The sequence below is a fragment of the Eublepharis macularius genome, chromosome 2 (genome assembly GCF_028583425.1).
Source record: "Eublepharis macularius isolate TG4126 chromosome 2, MPM_Emac_v1.0, whole genome shotgun sequence".
Taxonomy (NCBI): Eukaryota; Metazoa; Chordata; class Lepidosauria; order Squamata; family Eublepharidae; genus Eublepharis; species Eublepharis macularius.
The window spans coordinates 46,289,347-46,307,401 of NC_072791.1; positions in this window are offsets into that span (position 1 = coordinate 46,289,347).

Genomic DNA, 18,055 nt, shown 5'->3' on the forward strand with positions numbered 1-18,055 from the left:
TGACTCAGATGGCCACAGTCATGTGCATGTTGCAGCAATATCAGGAACAGGACAATCCTGACTAGTGTTTTTGTGCTCATAGTTTCTACTTTCCAGTAATTCTCGCCCCATGTCACTGGATTGTGGAGGGCTTTTCAGATTTGGTAAAGCTGCAGATCCTGGTTGCCTGTGCTGTTCTGATATGCTTGAAGGCTTTGCTTTTCCTGGCAGACAGGCAATGCAGGTTTGTGTGTGTGTGTGTGGGGGGGGTGAATAGACCCACAGTGGCTATGGTTTGCACCCCTTTCCCCATGAAAGGCAGTGCCAGCCTGCATGCATGTCCTGCACATGGCTGAAGGAAATGCTTTGCTTGAATTGACTGGCAGGCAGGGCTATAGAGCTCTGGGGGATAGAGGCTAGGCTGCCAACTCTGGCTTGGGAAATTCCTGAAGATTTGGGAGATGAGCCTGAAGGGGAGGACCATTCAGTAGGGATGTGATGCCAGAGTCCGCCCTCTGAAGCTACCATTTGCTGCAGGGGAACTGATCTTTTTAGTCTGGAAATTTGTTGTATTTCTGGGAGAATTCTAGGCCCCACCTGAAGAATGGCAATCCTAATAGAGGCAGATGTTCAGCTCCCACCCCCTCACAGGCGAGAAGCAACCCATCTCCTCTGCAGACAGACAGTCAGGGGGCAATATTTATTTAATGGGCTAGATGGCTCAGTGGTAGAGTATCTGCATGGAGAAGGTCCCAGGTTCAGTTCCCAGCATCTTCAACCAAAAGGGTCCGATAGTCATTGATGTACAAGACCTCTGTATGAGACCCTGGAAAGCAGCTCCAAGTCAGAGTAGATGATACCAGCTTGTAATTCCTAGGAGTGTGTACTGCACATGCTTCACTCTGGCTGCAGTGTACCCTGCCCCCTCCGCTGCTAATACTTCTCTTCGCCTAGGATCAGGGTTTTCAGTGAGCCCTTGTGCAAATGGAAATTCTAGCGGCAGAGGAAGTAAGCTCTGCTGTAGCTGGTACAAAGCATGCATGGAATGTGTTCACCAGATCCAAGCCAGTGCCTTTGACTTAGTAGGGGGCACTTTCAGGTGGGTAGCCGTGTTTGTCTGTAATAGAAGAGCAAGATTCGGGTCCAGTAGCACCTTAAAGACCAAGTAGATTTCCAGGGTATGAGGTTTTGAGAGTCAGAGGAGTGGACAGACAGAGGAGAGGAAAAAGGAAGGAGGCCTTGTAATCCAGACAGAGAATGGGATGGTATTGTAAATTAAAGTGTCAGGAAGCTAGCTATAATCTGTGCTGTAGTTAGCTTGACAGAGCCTGGATGCGGAAGTGCAGAAAATTAGCATTTGTAATGCAAGAAAAATCCTGTGTCCCAGTTCAACCCTGGGGGCAGTTTCATGTGCCTGGGTAAGATGTAAGAGTTCAGTAATGAGGACGAATCAGATCAGGACCTGAAATCTCTCAAGATTTGTAATTTCATATATAAGCCCTCAGCAGTCTCACATTTCCACAGTACAACCCCACCCCCTCCCACTGAGATTAAATTCCTGAGAATTTCACCCAATTGAGGAAGGGAAATTTAACCCAGAAATGTGTTTCCCATGGAACCAATAGAAATTACTATTGTATGTATTTCCTAATATGACTAGCTTTATTTTCAACTAATAAGTGCCTATAATATTTCTGCAACTGCTTTCCACATGGGACTGCTTATTGCAATATATGCACCAGCTATGGTAAGTCACATATTCTCAGTGACAAGATAGTGTGGTTTGAGTGCTGAGAAAATGTGATATACCTCCAAGCAGAACACTATACTGAAGGGGGGGGGGAAAGCTCCTGGGTAACAGCTGGACCTCTCTGTGAACAATAAATCGTAACCCAAGGAGGCGGGTGGAAGTCATAAGGTTTTCTATAAACAATAATTAAAGAGATACTTTATGAAGAATTGTGGATCGTTGAGATAAACAGGAATCTTTGGAGAAACTATAGTTTGCAGCAGTTAGAGTGCTTGTTCTGTGGGATGTTATAGTACTAGTGGTACTATCAATTTAGATGGGTGGGTGGATGGGTAGGCAGACAGACAGACAGGTGAGCTTCATCCCCTCACAAGAATATGAAAATGAAGGTGCTTCTACCACAAATAGAAAAAGGAAAGAGGTGGACATGGGTCTAGACAATCCATTTCACACAAGATAGCCTGGAGTTGTGCATCCTCAGTTGAGCACCTTGGGTGTAGAAATTTATGTTTCACACATGAACCAGCACTGGAGTGGAAGAGAGGTATTTTCAGTGGTAGAACCTAAGTCACATAATGTGGATTAATGAAAGGGAAATTTACACTGGAAACAAGGAATGTGTCTATGAACGTGCCCATCTGAATGCAAGCTGTGGTTGCTAGTATGGGGTGCTGCTGTACTTGCCCCAGAATAATAGAAGTCCAGGGCTCTGACTCACAAAAGCTTATGCTGAAATAAATTGTGTTCATCTTTTAAAGCGCCACTGGGCTCCTGTTTTATTTTGCTGCTATAGACTAACATGGTGACCCACCTGGAATTATAGACAGGGTCATTTGAGAGATCTGGAGCATGGGTGTGATTGCTTTCTGGCATTCTACCACCTTCCCCTGTTCCTCATAACTTCCATAAACATTCCTTCCCCATGTTGTATTCACTTTGTATTAGAACCTTCACACTATCTCCTCTGCTGTAGGACAGCAAGATTAGAATCCAGGAGCACCTTTAAAAACCAACAAGATATTCAAGATAAAGCTTTTGAGAGTCAAAGCTCCCTTCATGTTCAAGTTTCTGCAGTAACAACAAGTACAAATCTGAATCCCAGACTTTCAGGAGTCTTTCAGAAGTCCCGATGTTTTCTTTGGTGGAATGTTGCACCTTTGACCACTCCAAAGTGTCTCTGCTAGTTTTGTTATGGGGATGTTACATGTCATCGGTTGTGTGAAACGCAGTTTCTCTGACTGTGGTTCTTTATTCACTTGAATAGGCACCACTGACCCAGTATAGATGGAGGTGGGTGGAAGAGCAACACACTCATTATACCACATTGAACTTCCATCTGATTCAGATCTATGCTGGGTCAGCAGCGAACGATGAGTAAAGTGGGCTGTTCAGGCATTGAGGGGGATCAGCAGCTGCCATGCCTTCTGTATCACTTGGAAGGGTGGTTTGGCTTTACTTGCACTGTGAGCAGATATGTAAAATCACACATTGTTATCTTGTGATGCTTATGTCTCCTTCAGGCTATCCTCCACTACCACAGCCCTGACACAAATCAAACAGCATGATTGTCATATGCCGTGTAGCTCTAAATTCAGAAAAAGGGCGGGATACTAATTGCATTAGCAATCATGCTGAATCCTGCAGCTCAAATGTGTATTTTCTGTGTCCTATATCCCCTACTTGAGCAAGGGGCTCAAATGAGTGCTGGCTGTTCAGCTCCCGTGTTTCTTGGAATAAATGGAGCCGGTCTTGGTCTCCCTGTGCTGTGAGACAGACGGGGGAATACAATTCTGTTGATTCTCCAGGAACTCGCAGTAGCTTCAGTACCATCAATCATGGTGTCCTGCTGAGTTTGATAACCACACCACTGGTTCTGTTCCTACATGGCTTACTGGTTCCACAAGATTATGCTGGGAGATAAGTTCTTGGTTCCGAAGTCCCACAAGGTTCTGCCTGTGACCTGGGACATCCTGTTGTTTTAACATTTACGTGGAAATGTTGGGAGTAGATGTCCAGAAATTTGAACTTGAGGTGTCACACTTGTACAAATGATACTCACTTCTCTCTGTCTCCTTTTCTATTTGAATCAAATGAGGTAGCAGATGTTCTGAACTGGTGTCTGGAGGTAGCAATGGATTGGCAATACATTAAATCTCAGGCCAGAAAAGGCTAAAGAACTGTTGCCTGAAACAAGGACAGTCAAGCTTTGTGGTATCTTCCTGTTCTGAATGATGTTGTGGTGATGGAAAGTGCTCTCAAGCCATAGCTAACTTATGGCACCCCCTGGTGAGGTTTTCATGGCAAGAGACTAACAGAGGTGGTTTGCCATTGACCTGCCTCTTCAACCCTGGTCTTAATTGGAGGTCTCCCATACAATTACTAACCAAGACCGACCCTCTTGAGATCTGACAAGATCAGACACCTGGCCTATCCATGTCAGGGCAAATGAGGCTGTATTTCCCTTTAAAGATGGTTATATAGCAGGGCTGGGAGTGCTTTTAGATCCAGGGCTGCTGATGAAGTGGAAGATATGTTCTGTTTCATGACTTTAACTAGCTTTGGCAGATTTGCCAGCTGTGGCCCTTCCTTGAGAGGCATGATTTGGTCACAGTTATCTATGATCTGATAACATCTAGGCTGGGTGTTTGCAATGCCTTGTATATGGAGCTGCCTTTGAAGATTGATTCAAAATGTGGCACTTAGACTACTAGCAGGCATAAGTTACAGAGACAATATCTTGCCAGTTTTAAAAGACCTATGGTGGCAGCTAGTTTGCTTCTGGGTGCATGATCTGAGATCTGATCTGAGAAGTATCTGAAACAGCACTTCAGCCTGCATGAGCCTGCCTGCTGATTAACATCAGCATCAGAGGCTGTGATGTGTGTACCCCCTTATTGTCAGATGCCAGATACGTGAGCGACAGAGACAAGGCCTTCCCAGTAATGGCACCCAGGGGCCGTTCCCACACAGCTTACCTGAACCCGGAACACTGCGCAGCATACCAAAAAAAACGTGGAAGATCACGTTTTCTCTCGCGAGTTTTGTGCAATGTTGCGCAACATAGCGCAAAACTCGAGAGAGAAAATGCGATCTTCCGCGTTTTTTTCAGCATTCCGCGCAGTGTTCCAGGTTCAGGTAAGCCGTACGGGAACGGCCAAGGTGTGGAACCATAGAACTTTGCCTGGCACGAAAGTTACAAGCCTTTTTCAGATGGTAGCTGGCATCAGATGCCTTTTAGAGCCTTCTCTCTTGTGGAGTGTAATCAGTTGAAAACTTTTATCCCTTGTCATTTTAGAAGGCTCTCTGATGTTATGCTGGCTATTTTTAGGGTATCTTCCCAATTTTAATACTGTTGTAAACTTTTTTACCCACAAATGTTTAATCTGATATTAACTTGATTTCCTTTGCAATTTTTATTGTGGCTTTGCCATTGTTCCTAACTTGCTGTTTTGTTGTTATGGCTGTTCATCATTGAAAGTTGCCTTGCAGATATTTATATGGCAAAGCAGAGTACACACAGAGTAAATAAATGAACCAGTTGATCAATACGTATCACCATGCGGGCAGTGTTCAACTTCCATTTCAGGTTGGCATAGAACACTGAAGGCATAAGAGCTTGCAGCTGTAACATGAAAGAATTGGGACCACTGCAGCCCTGACATCTTTGAGCTGTCAGATGGAAGTGATGCTGGAAACATCAGACACTGTTGCTGGTGTTGTGTGCAATCTTTTTCTTCTTGGAACAGTTTCAGACATTCTGTAATGAATTGGGAGGATGGGGTTTTGTGCATCTCCCCACTGGGGAAGATACAAAAGACTTGACAAAGGTACACAGTAACAGGAAAAGTGAAGGACTAGACTTCTTGCTTTCTTCACATTGGCATGTGTTCTGAAGTTCCTCTAAGTAGAAAAGGCAAGAAGAAATGTAAAGGCAAAGGTTGGTGGGGGGGGAGAGATGAGGGAGCAGATATAACCAAGGGCAGATAGGTAGGAAGATTTAAAATGAAGAGAGAATCATGAAACTGCTTTGAAGCTAATGTGACCAAGCCATTTTTGCCTATAGGTTAAAAATGATGTGAGAAATACAGAATAAGTTATTTTAAAACACACTCACAGCTTCATTTAACCAACACCTCCCCATTTTAAAATTCACATAGCTATAATAAGCATGAATAAAATCATGGGGACCAACAAGCTGATGTTTCAAGCTTACTGGGCTAAGGGATTCATCTTCAACCTGAATATTAAGTAAACGAATGTATTATTATGTGAACCGCCAGCACCTCACATTAAGTTTTTGCTCACTTCATGTAAGAAGCAGTGTCTGGAGGACTATTAATTCAAATAAAATATTACTCAGTCCTGCCTGCAATACAGGAATTTTTGGGTTAGTATCCTTATCCAGTACTTTTCAGCATTCAAAGTATTGTTGCAAATGGAAGGGTACAGATAACACAACGAATGTCATTGCATTAGTTTAAACTGGAGATTACTTTGTGAAACTCTCCATAAAGAGGCAATTCAATTTCACTTTGGGCATATTACCTTGTATTTGTAGGTTCACGGTATTTTCCTCAGATCAGTTTTCCATCTTTCACAGCTGGGATCTGGATAGTACTCTTATAACCACCCACTTTCTTTCTCCCGCTGTAAAATTCCCATTTGAATAGCAAAATGTGTTATTGCTTTCCACAGCAGAAGAGGGAGTTTGTAGTTATGTTGTCTGAGAACATGTAATAGATGATGCGGCAGTCTAAAAGTGTTGCTGGTCTTTGGAGAGAGTGGTAAAATGAGTATTTCTATTTTTAAATGTTAGGCAGAATCATCAGAAATTGTGGCATCGGAGCCGTAAAGGTGTCACCTTCTATAGACAAGAATGGCAATCAGCTCTCAGCCCAGCTTCCTTACAGCCAAGCAAGTCAGACCTAGTCAGTTATCCTGCCAGAGGTATATCAAAATGGATGCAACCTATCTGCTAAATATAGACAAGTCTATCCTAAATCTGATTTATCTTTACTCTGTATACATGTTAATATACTCTAAATATGAAAAACATATGAACAGAAAGATGGTTGTTGTGGATTTTCCGGGCTGTATAGCCATGGTCTTGGCATTGTAGTTCCTGACGTTTTGCCAGCAGCTGTGACTGGCATCTTCAGAGGTGTAGCACCAAAAGACAGGGATCTCTCAGTGTCACAGTGCGGAGAAGATGTTGGCGGGTAATTTATATCTACTCACCCACCTTCCTGAGTAGATATAAATGACCTGCCAACATCTTCTCCGCACTGTGACACAGAGATCTCTGTCTTTCAGTGCTACACCTCTGAAGATGCCAGCCACAGCTACTGGCGAAAAGTCAGGAACTACAATGCCAAGACCACGGCTATACAGCCCGGAAAATCCACAACAACCATCGTTCTCCAGCCGTGAAAGCCTTTGATAATATATATGAACAGAAAGTTGGCCAAAGATTAATCTAGCCCAGCTAGAAACTTCCAGGGGTCAGCCACTAGCAGGGCATGAAGGCCAGCAGCTGGTATTCAAAGACATAATTCTTTTGGATGTGACAGTAAGTAAGTGTAGGATTGTTAGAAGAATTATGCTGGATTACATACATAAATATGCTGGATTTGGTATTAGGGGTGTGCAAGGAAAAAACTTTCGGCTTTCTTGTTTCTCTATCGTTAAAGCCGAAAGCCGAAACAAGAATCTCTTTCGGCTTTCGGCTTTCGGCTTTCTTTCGGCTTTCTTTCGGCTTTCTTTCGGCTTTTTCTATGGGAAAATGCCTCCGTCTTCCAGGACGCCTGGAGGAGGCATTTTCCCACCGAATAAGCCCAAAATTGGCAGGGACCTTCCTCTAACCCTTCTCTAACAACTACCCAAGTTTCAGACAGATTGGACTTTGGGGGGCCATGTTATGGCCCCCCAAAGCAGGTCCCCCCATCCTCCCATAAGAAAGCGAAGGAGCAGCATATTGTTAGCATGCTGCTGCTCATCTTTCTTCATTATTTCCTATGGGGAAAAAATGAAGAGGCAGTCTTCCTTTGCCAGGGGTGGCATTTTGCATGCAAAATGCCCCCTTACCCTCAGGGGCCATTCTCCCACCCTTCCTCCCACCCCCCACCAAGGCTCAGCCTTCTCCCACTTGGGGGGGCCATTTCATGGCCTCCCCAAGTAGGTGCTCTGCTCTCATCTCTACCACTGACAGCTGGGGGAGGCTTGTCTTGCCAGGGGTGGCATTTTGCATGCAAAATGCCCCCCAGCCCTCTGGGACCCTTCTCCCACCCTTCCTCCCACCCCCCACCAAGGCTCAGCCTGCTCCCACTTGGGGGGGGCATTTCATGGCCTCCCCAAGTAGGTGCTCTAATCTCTACCACTGACAGCTGGGGGAGGCTTGTCTTGCCAGGGGTGGCATTTTGCATGCAAAATGCCCCCCAGCCCTCAGGGGCCCTTCTCCCACCCTTCCTCCCACCCCCCACCAAGGCTCAGCCTGCTCCCACTGGGGGGGCCATTTCATGGCCTCCCCAAGTAGGTCCCCTCAGCCCCCAAAGTCCACCCCTCACAGCCCCACACAAACCCAATTCCCCCCCAGCTGCCACACACAGACCCAAATCCCCCCAGTAGCCCCTCACAGACCCAAATCAACCCCCACCTGCCCCACACCCACCATAACCCCAGGAACAGGCTGGCCTGCCCTCCCCTTTTGGGAACCCCTAAACTCTCTTTCCCAGGGCAATTCCGCACAGACAAGGGGTGCCACAATGGTGGCAGTGCCAAATCGTCCCTGGGAAAGAGCACCTGCCTTGGCACACAGACATCCACCCCCCTGACCCCCCCACCACCTGCAGAGAAGGCTGGCCAGCCTGCCCCATTGTTCCCTATGCTGGGAACCAACCTCCCATCAAAGAAGGGAACACACACACAATGATTAAGTTTAAAAAACCTTTATTTTATAATTTTCAAATTACAAGTGGTCAACAAATCACAACATATTACACTTATTGTCCCTCACAGCACAACACAACACAATTAACTACACATCAGAGAATCTTAAAAACAATTTTTCTTTTGAAATGGACAAACTGTAAAGTTTTGAACATTTCCACAGGTTACATAGTAAGCGGGCACAACAGGGCATGGAAACAGAAGCCCACACTAGACAAGATGATCATAATAACTACCAGCCTAATACAACTCTCCCTCCATAACATGACTTAATGGGGGGAACCACTGCAACAAAATCCCCCCCAACCCTCTGGGGCCCTTCTCCCACCCTTCCTCCCACCCCCCACCAAGGCTCAGCCTGCTCCCACTTGGGGGGGCCATTTCATGGCCTCCCCAAGTAGGTGCTCCCATCTCTACCTCTGACAGCTGGGGGAGGCTTGTCTTGCCAGGGGTGGCATTTTGCATGCCAAATGCCACCCTTACCCTCAGGGGCCCTTCTCCCACCCTTCCTACCACCCCCCACCACATGCATTCCTTGACAATCAAGAAATCTGGAGTTAAATATAATGTGCATGTAAGTCCCTCAAAGACAGAAGCAATATGGAGGTAATGGCCCATTTGATTTCCACAACCTCAGACACAATTAGGGATCCGTTTCCCCTTGGTGGGGGATCCCCCACTCTCACCTATCACCCCCTGTCACTGCTTACCTGGCTGGAAGGGGGAAAGTCAGGGAATGAGCCTTCAAGGTACGCTACTGGGGCTGCTGCCGTGATGTCACTGATGTCATCTGGCTGCCCTGAGTGCTTTGCAGTGGGCTGATTTGGGCCCTACAGGCCAAAGCAGGATCACTTGTGGCCCAAATCTGCCTGCTGTGAATTGTGCGTGCTCCCCAGCCTTGTGTGATGATCACATCACTTCCTAGAACAGACATCATCATGCCAGAGCATTGCCATGAAATGATCATGCGTGTGTGAACAGACCCTAAGTATCCTCTAGGCTTCAGTGATGGTATAGTATGTCAGTAATGTTTTCACACACATTATAGAGAGAGAGAGAGACAGAGAAGGGGGGAGGCACTGAACCTAGATTATTTCGTCTATTTTACCGTCCCCTTCCAAAGCCAGGGTGGCATTGGCACAATGCCCCCCTCCCCCCGGCCAGAGCCTTAGTAACAGTATGCATTGACAGGCCCATGCATCATAGTCCTTTTTGAGACCCAGCCAAGTTGTGTGCCTTTTGGAGAAAAATGTTCAAGTTGCTGGTGGGGGTATGAACAATTTTTAGATATCCACTGTAGTGCAATGGCTAGAGTGTTGGTCTAGAATCTGGCAGACTCTGATTCTGTGCCTTGTAGGCTTGATGGATGTTCTTGGCTCAGCCTAAGTAAACAATTGTGTTGTGTTTTCCAGAGGCAGTCTAGGTGATTTTGGGGCCCTGGACAAATGTTCTGGACGGGGCCCCAGAACCAGTGCCGCCCCACCACTGGCTCCTTGCCAAGGCCAAGCAATTTGGTCACCTAGGCCCCAGATAGAGTGGGCTGGAGTGCGTTGTTTCCTTCCTCCCCCCCCTCCACCCCCTCCAACAACTAAGAAGGCCATCGGTGGATGTAGTCACTCCCAATGTGGGGCATGGAGCAGCTGTCTATTGTTAGCCTGGTTGTGATGAGGGTAAAACAAATCAAGGGAGAACAGCAATGTGTAAACTACTATAGGTTCCCATGGGGGAGAAAACCGGGGCATAAGATAAACCTTTAATTTGGTGGGGAGGGGGTATATACATTTTATGTGTATGTGTCTGTATGTTTTATGCATTCAAATCACTTATGGTGTACTTTAGAATTATTGAGCTCCAAAATATCCCAAAAACCTTGTCCATGTATTGCAAACCGAAGTCAATCTACCACATCTAGGGTATTCTTCTTTTCCCTACTGCCTTCAATTTTTCCTAGCATTATTGTCTTTTCTAGTGAACCTTGTCTTCTCATGATGTGACATAAGCACTATCATCAATTGATATCATCAAGGGAGAAAGCAGGCCTGATTTGGTCTGGATGCCACTTACATGTCTTTTTCGGAGTCCATGGTACATGTAAATTAAAACTTTCTTCCTACTTCACAGTATGAATGCGTTTTCTTCCTATGAGCTTTGTCTAAATTTTACTGTACTGATACTGCTCATTTGGCCAAAAGGCCTGCCCTTGAGCAATGCCACATTAAATACTTCATAATAAAAATATGTTTTGAAAATCATTTAAAAGTGTCTTTAAGTGCCATACGCTGATTTAAAAAAACATAAGCTAAATGTTTGGGTACACAACCAGATATGTGAATGACTGAAATGCAGCCCAATCCCACTGCTACTTAAAATCCATTTTTGATGGAGGTCTGGATTGTCTTACATTGGTGTCATTGAGCTTGGAATCAGGAACCTGGAAGTGTTCCATGGGGGCTACAACTTTCATGCCAAGGCTAAGAGGGTGGGAACGGGATCTCTCTGGGGTGGCAAACTCTGGCCTTGGAAGTTACTGGCAATTTGGGGGTGGGACTTGTGGAAAGGGAAATCTGAGTAGGGATCTCCCCCAGAATCCATGGTCCACATTTGCCCTCTAAAGAGATTGCCCTTGGAAGCAGCCAGTTTCTCTAGGGAACTACTCTCTCTAACCTGAACTCAAGCCCAACCAGGAGTTTGGCAGCCCTAGGAAAATTTCTGAAAAAGATGGCAAAGGAGGGCCAGCAACTGATAGAGGCATGGAAGTCCACACCAGGACAGTAGCAGGGGCCTACTTGGGCACAAAGGACGACCAGTGCTCTCATCCCCCATAGTCCACTCCTTACAGCCCCACACAAACCCAGTTCCCCCACCCCAGCTGCCACACACAGACCCAAATCCTCCACTCAGCCCCTCTCAGAACCAAAACCACCCTCAGCTGCCCCACACCCAGTACCCCAGGAACAGGCTGGCCAGCCTGCCCCATTGTTCCCTATGCTGGGAACCAACCTCCCATCAAAGAAGGGAACACAGACACACAATCATTAAGTTTAAAAAAACCTTTATTTTATCATTTTCAAATTACAAGTGGTCAACAAATCACAACATATTACACTTATTGTCCCTCACAGCACAACACAACACAATTAACTACACATCAGAGAATCTTAAAAACAATTTTTCTTTTGAAATGGACAAACTGTAAAGTTTTGAACATTTCCACAGGTTACATAGTAAGCGGGCACAACAGGGCATGGAAACAGAAGCCCACACTAGACAAGATGATCATAATAACTACCAGCCTAATACAACTCTCCCTCCATAAAACGACTTAATGGGGGGGAACCACTGCAACAGGGTCCAGCAGAACCTATGTCATTTCCTGTGGCTGTGCTTTCAGTTCAGACACAAAAAGCTGAACTGGGCACTTCCAAGGCACTGGACACTGGTATTTCTGGAGCAGTTCTGCAGAGGTCTCCCCCCACCCCCACACCAGCCTCAGAATTTACCTGGGAACATCTGCGAGAGATCATCATTGGCCGGTGCCCATCCACCACTCTTCCCGCATCCCCCAACCATGCAAACCCAACATTAACATCAACAATTTTTTAATGGTTTTTTTTCTTTTTTTAAACGTGAACAGTCCATCAACTCAGAAAACACAGAATAACATTTTTTTTGGTTTTTTTTTTAAACATGAACATTCCATCAACTTTTAAAAAACATAATCACAACATTTTTGGGGTTTTTTTTTCTTTTTTTTACATGAACAGTACATCAACTTTTAAAAACAGTACAACAATTCTTCTTCAATTTTTTTTTTACAAAGATTTCAGCTGATAAAAACATTTTAAACATTCACTGCAGGATCTGATATTTTCCCACTCCCTAATCCCCACCTAAGCAATCCCTATCTAACCTGTTTCTCCCTCCAGTAGCAATCCATGTTTCTGGGGCATTATTTTTCATAATAAATTTGGTCCCACAGGGTCTGTCTCAGTGATGGGAGATGTTTTGAATACCCTGGGGGGGGGCTTTCAAATTGCTGGGTGTTTTCCCTTTGCCACTGGTTCCTAACCACCCTCCCTCTACTGGCCGGTTTTAACTGTATATACAGGGTTTTATACAGGGGAGAGCGCGATTCCAAAGGATTGGACTCACAGAGGATGCAGGCCACAAGTTGGGCTCACCTCAGTCACTCTGGAAGTCCAGTCCTGAGAAATCGAAGAGGCGAGAGTTGACCTTCAGGAAGGTCAACTGCTCGACTCTCCATGGGAGAAGGCGAGTGCGATGTGGGCCGACAATGTCGCCCGCATGTGAAAAGACACGCTCGCTCTCCACGCTCGTCGGAGGGCATGAGAGCAGCCGCTGCGCCTCGAGGGAGAGGTCCGGCCAGACCGACTCCTTCTTGGCCCAGTAGCTGAGCGGATCAGTGGAGAGCGACTCGCAGGGCTCCGCGAGGTAGTCCCTGACCATCGCCTCCGCCGGATCCTCTCTCACGGTCCTCACGACCCCAGAGGGGACGAGGGCCCACCGGAGCATCTCCATCTCCATCGGCACTCCGGTGGTGGCCGCGGGGGGGGACTGCGCAGAGGGGGCGTCAGAGGGACCCGCACGGCAGGGCCCCTCTTGCGTCCCCCCTGTCGACAGGCGTCCCCTCTTGGCCTGCCTGCGCCTCACCCAAGAGCAGAGCCCGTCTCTGGCTTGGGTGAGGTTCCCGTCCCGCTCGCCGAAAGTGCCCTTTATGCGCGGGTCACACACGGTCGCCAACATGTATGACTCTTCCTTAGTGAGAGGAGTTAGCCTGGCAGCTATGCCCTGCTGCAGCCTTCTCACTAATGCGCGCACCGCTGGAACAAGGTCAGCACGGGGCGCGACCCGGTCTGCAAGGGTGGCCAGATTCCTCTGGAGCGTGTGCACCAGGGGAATGACCAGACTGAGGGTCGCCGTGTCTGACGAGACCGCCACAGTGAAGTCCTTGAAGGGCTTCAGGACCTCCACTGTCTGGGTGACGGTGAGCCAATCCTCCCGGCTGAACTCACCCACCTGACTCGCACCGCGGTTCTCGGAGAGCCACGCGTGGAGTGCGGCCTGCTGCTCCACCAAGCGCTCAAGCATGGCGCAGGTGGAGTTCCAGCGAGTGCTAACGTCAGTGATCAGAGCGTGCTCTGGCACACCTGTCCTGACCTGTGTCTGGCACAGTTCGTGCGTGGCCTTCACGCTGCGCGAGAAGTGACCTGTGAGCCTCCGACATTTCTGGATAAGTAACTGGAGTTCACGGGTCCGGGTATCCAAGGGTTCCTTCGAGGAGCCCAACCCCAGCGCATCTCTCACCACTAGGTGAAGCTTGTGAGCCGCACAGTAGACGCTCTCTCGGCTCACTAGATGCGCCGCTGCCCTCATGTTCTTGCCACCGTCCGTCACCATGCATCCCACGGTGGCGGGTCCCTGGCCTATCCACTCGTCCAACTGTCTTCGCAAGGTGGCAGCGATGTTCTCCGCCGTGTGGGACACGTCGAGCACCTCGGCGTGAAGCAAGGCCTTGCAGTAGCCGGCCTGGCGGTCTCCCATCCTTCCCTGTCTAGCTGTGCTAGGCACCTCTCCCCGGCCCCCACCCAGAACCGACTCGGGTTCCCACCAGTGAGCAGTAAGTGAGAGGTACACTTGCTGCACACTTGGGCAGGTCCAGATGTCCGATGTGAAGTGCACAGTTCTCCCGGCAACCCGGGACAGCTGTGCCTTCACATGATCCCTGGCAGCCCTGTAAAACGAGGGCACCACCGATCTGCTCAACGACGTGCGAGCAGGGACGGCGTACCAGGGAAAGCAATCTCGGAGCAGCCCTGAGAAGCTGAAGTCTTCAACTACGGAATACGGTTGTCCATCCACTGCTATCATATTGACGATGTGGCGCGTGATGCGCCTGCTCACCCTCCAGATCCCCTCTCTGGGCACACTAGCGCCCTGCATACCAAGCATCTCCGGGAGAGAGGCTTGGCGTCCCTTTCCTGCAGGTACCCTTAGGGGGAGAGCACAAGAGGAGCCTGCCTCCTTCTGGCTAGCTGGCGGCCGTGCGGCGCCACTCGAACCCTCCTCCCGAAGAAGCACCGCCTGGTGGTGCCTCTTCATATGGTACCTCAACCCAGACGTGGTAAGATGCCGCACATCTTTGCCACGGCTGACGCGCTGCCTACAATGCAGGCACAGGGCTGCTCGGGGATCCTCCGCTGTCTGGAAGTGCTTCCAGATATCGGAGGAAAAGGGCATCCCACGCTTCCCAGGAGAAGCGCTTTCTGGATCACCCTGAGGCACCTCCTGTGAGGTGCTCTGGCCGGACACACCGTGTCCCACTCTCGGCCGGGCAGGTGGGGATGGACGAGGCTGAAGGGGCAGAGATGTGGGCTCTTCCACCACAGTCTCTGCCTCTTCCTCCCGCATCCTCTCCTCCTGCACAGCCGTGAGAGGCCTGCTGCTGGCCTCAGAGGAAACTGGGGTGGACCGCCCCAGGGGGGGTCTCACGGGCAGTTCCTCCAACATCCTCTGGGTTCCTGGGGTAAGCGGGAGCGCAGGGAAAGTCATGTGCTCCGCGCCCATCCCAGGAGACACCACATGCTGCCCCTCCTCCAGCAGCTGGCTCGCAACCACTGGAGGAGGAGGAGCCTCAGCAGCAGGCCCCCGCCCAGTGCCAGCACCTGCCTCACGCCTCTGGGTTGGGGGTGGCCCTCCAGCAGCTGCCTCAGGAAAGAGAGTCTTGCGAACCCTCTTCCTGTCACCAGAAGCCAGGCTGGTGAACGGCAGCAGCGCAGGGGGGGGCCTCCTCCGCTCAGATGGGGGGGCTGCCACAGCAGTCCCCCTCCCCCTCCCCTCCTCCCCTCTAGATTTCTCCCTAGCCTTTCCCCCGGGGCCCCTCTCTGCTTTCCTCTCTGACATCCTTTCCCCTCCCGAAATCTACCCTAACTAATCAGAAAAGATTTGGAAAACAAAGGTCAACTTTGTTTTCAAGACCTAACTAACCTGCTCTAAATCTGTGCTTCTAGTGGCTCTGTGACTTGGAGATGAACAATCAAGTGCCTTTTTAAGCAACCCTATTTATGTCAGGGAACCTGAGCCTGCCAATCAGCCGAATTCCTCTGGAATTGAGCTGGCCCTAAACCCCAATAACTGGTGACAAAGCCTTAAACACTCACACACTAGTATGCCCGGGCCGGCCTGGCACCACCACGGGTGCCAGAGATGGGCAGTGGAACCCTAGTTATGGGGGCACTAATGGGAAGCCTATTGACAGCTATTACAAATTTTTTTATATATATATATAGATAGATAGATAGAATTCAAACCTAACACTCACTCACTAATGCTTTCCCTGCTGAGTCCCTATTTAGTTTTTTTAAAAAAACTAGGCTTGGTTTCCCTAATAATTATGTTGAGGGCAATTATCCACTGATCACCTACCAACTGGCCTACCTACCTAAGAGACACTATTTAGCGGGAACAATGTATCTGTGGTATGTCGGTGTGGGGTGTGGATGTGGTGTTCTGAAGATGAGCCTCCCCCCTCCCAAGCTAGCAAGAACCCACCCCCAAGCCCACCCAAATATGAACCCGGACTCGCTCACTAACACCAGTCCTGCAGTCCAGCGATGTTCAGGCGGTCTTGCAGCTGGTCCTCCTCTCCTCCGCGATGCTGTCAAGAAAATTGGAAATGTTAACAGAGTCAATACCACACGCCGCACACGCAACCCCCAAAATTCAAGGCCCCGTTGCACAAGCCAAGTCAGCCCCCCCCCCCCTGAAAGGCTAGGGCCAACCAGCAGCAAAACAAAACACATCCACCCAGCAGAGCTTCTGGCCTGTGCAGGCCAAAAGCTGGCACACTCATTTTTTAGTCCTGTGAAACATTAGTTCAAGCCCACCCCACACTCAAACTTGACAAATGAAACATGAAAGAAAGCAGGCACTGCAATCAATGCTGCCCCCCCCTAACCCCCAAACAATGTCCTCTTGCCCAACCAGAAAATGCCCCCCCTAGCCCAAGCCATAAAGACCGAGCCAAAGCATATGCTCGCAGGTAGGCACAGCAGCAGACATAAGCTCAAAAAACAAATTTTACAACAACCCTACCAGTCCACCACTACAGATGTCCAGCAATGTTGATCCTCCATGCAGAGATCTGCAGGCCGATGTCCATCAAGTGCAGTCCAGTCCAGAAGAGGTCCACCAACGATAAACAACCTGATTGTGAAGCAAAACAGTGAGTGCCAGGCCAGCAAACGGGAAGGGTTACCAAAGCCGGAGCAGCAGACCTGTGTGTGGGCCACAGGCTGGCACAGTTGTTCAGGAGCCTGTTGGGAAGCCTTGCAAGCAGGGGGCCAGACACAGGAAAAAAGCCCACACCATTCCAGTTTGTGAAGCACAACTGTGAGTGCCAGGCCAGCAACCAAAAAGGGTTACCAAAGCCGGAGCAGCAGACCTGTGTGTGGGCCACAGGCTGGCACAGTTGTTCAGGAGCCTGTTGGGAAGCCTTGCAAGCAGGGGGCCAGACACAGGAAAAAAGCCCACCTATAGCAGTATAGGTGAGGTCTATCTCCCTCACAGAGCCAGTTTGGTGTAGTGGTTAAGAGCATGGGACTCTAATCTAGAGAACTGGGTTTGATTCCTCACTCCTCCACTTAAAGCCAGCTGGGTGACCTTGGCTCAGTCACAGCTTCTAGAAGTTCTCTAGAAGTGCAGGGTATAGACAGCAGATGTAAACTTGTCCACAGCTGCAGGGTATAAAGACAGCAGAGACCCCCTCACCTCTGCAGGAGTATACCGTATACCCTGCAGCTGTGGACAAGTTTACATCGGGACCACAAAGCGTAGCATCCAGACAAGAATAAAAGAACATGAAAGACACTGCAGACTTGGACAGCCTGAAAAATCAGCAGTGGCTGAACATAGCCTAACTCAAACAGGGCACAGTATCTTATTCCAGGACACCAAAATACTGGACAACACTTCCAACTACTTTGTCAGACTGCACAGGGAAGCCATTGAAATTCACAAGCATAAGCAAAACTTCAACAGGAAAGAAGAAACCTTAAGAATGAACAGAGCATGGTTTCCAGTTCTGAAAAACACCAGGCCAACAAAACACTCCACACCCGACAATAGCCCTGCAGAGAAGATTAGCACATCAAGCACCAATCCATATGCAAAAGAACCTCCTCAGGATACAGTGAAGCCTCCCGCCATTAGCATTCCACACCCTGGGAAACTCTTACAGAATGACTCAGCTCAACCCCACCCCTCCTGAGTAGATACAAATGACCTACATCTTTTCCACACTGTGACACTGAGAGATCTCTGTCTTTTGGTGCTACACCTCTGAAGATGCCAGCCACAGCTGCT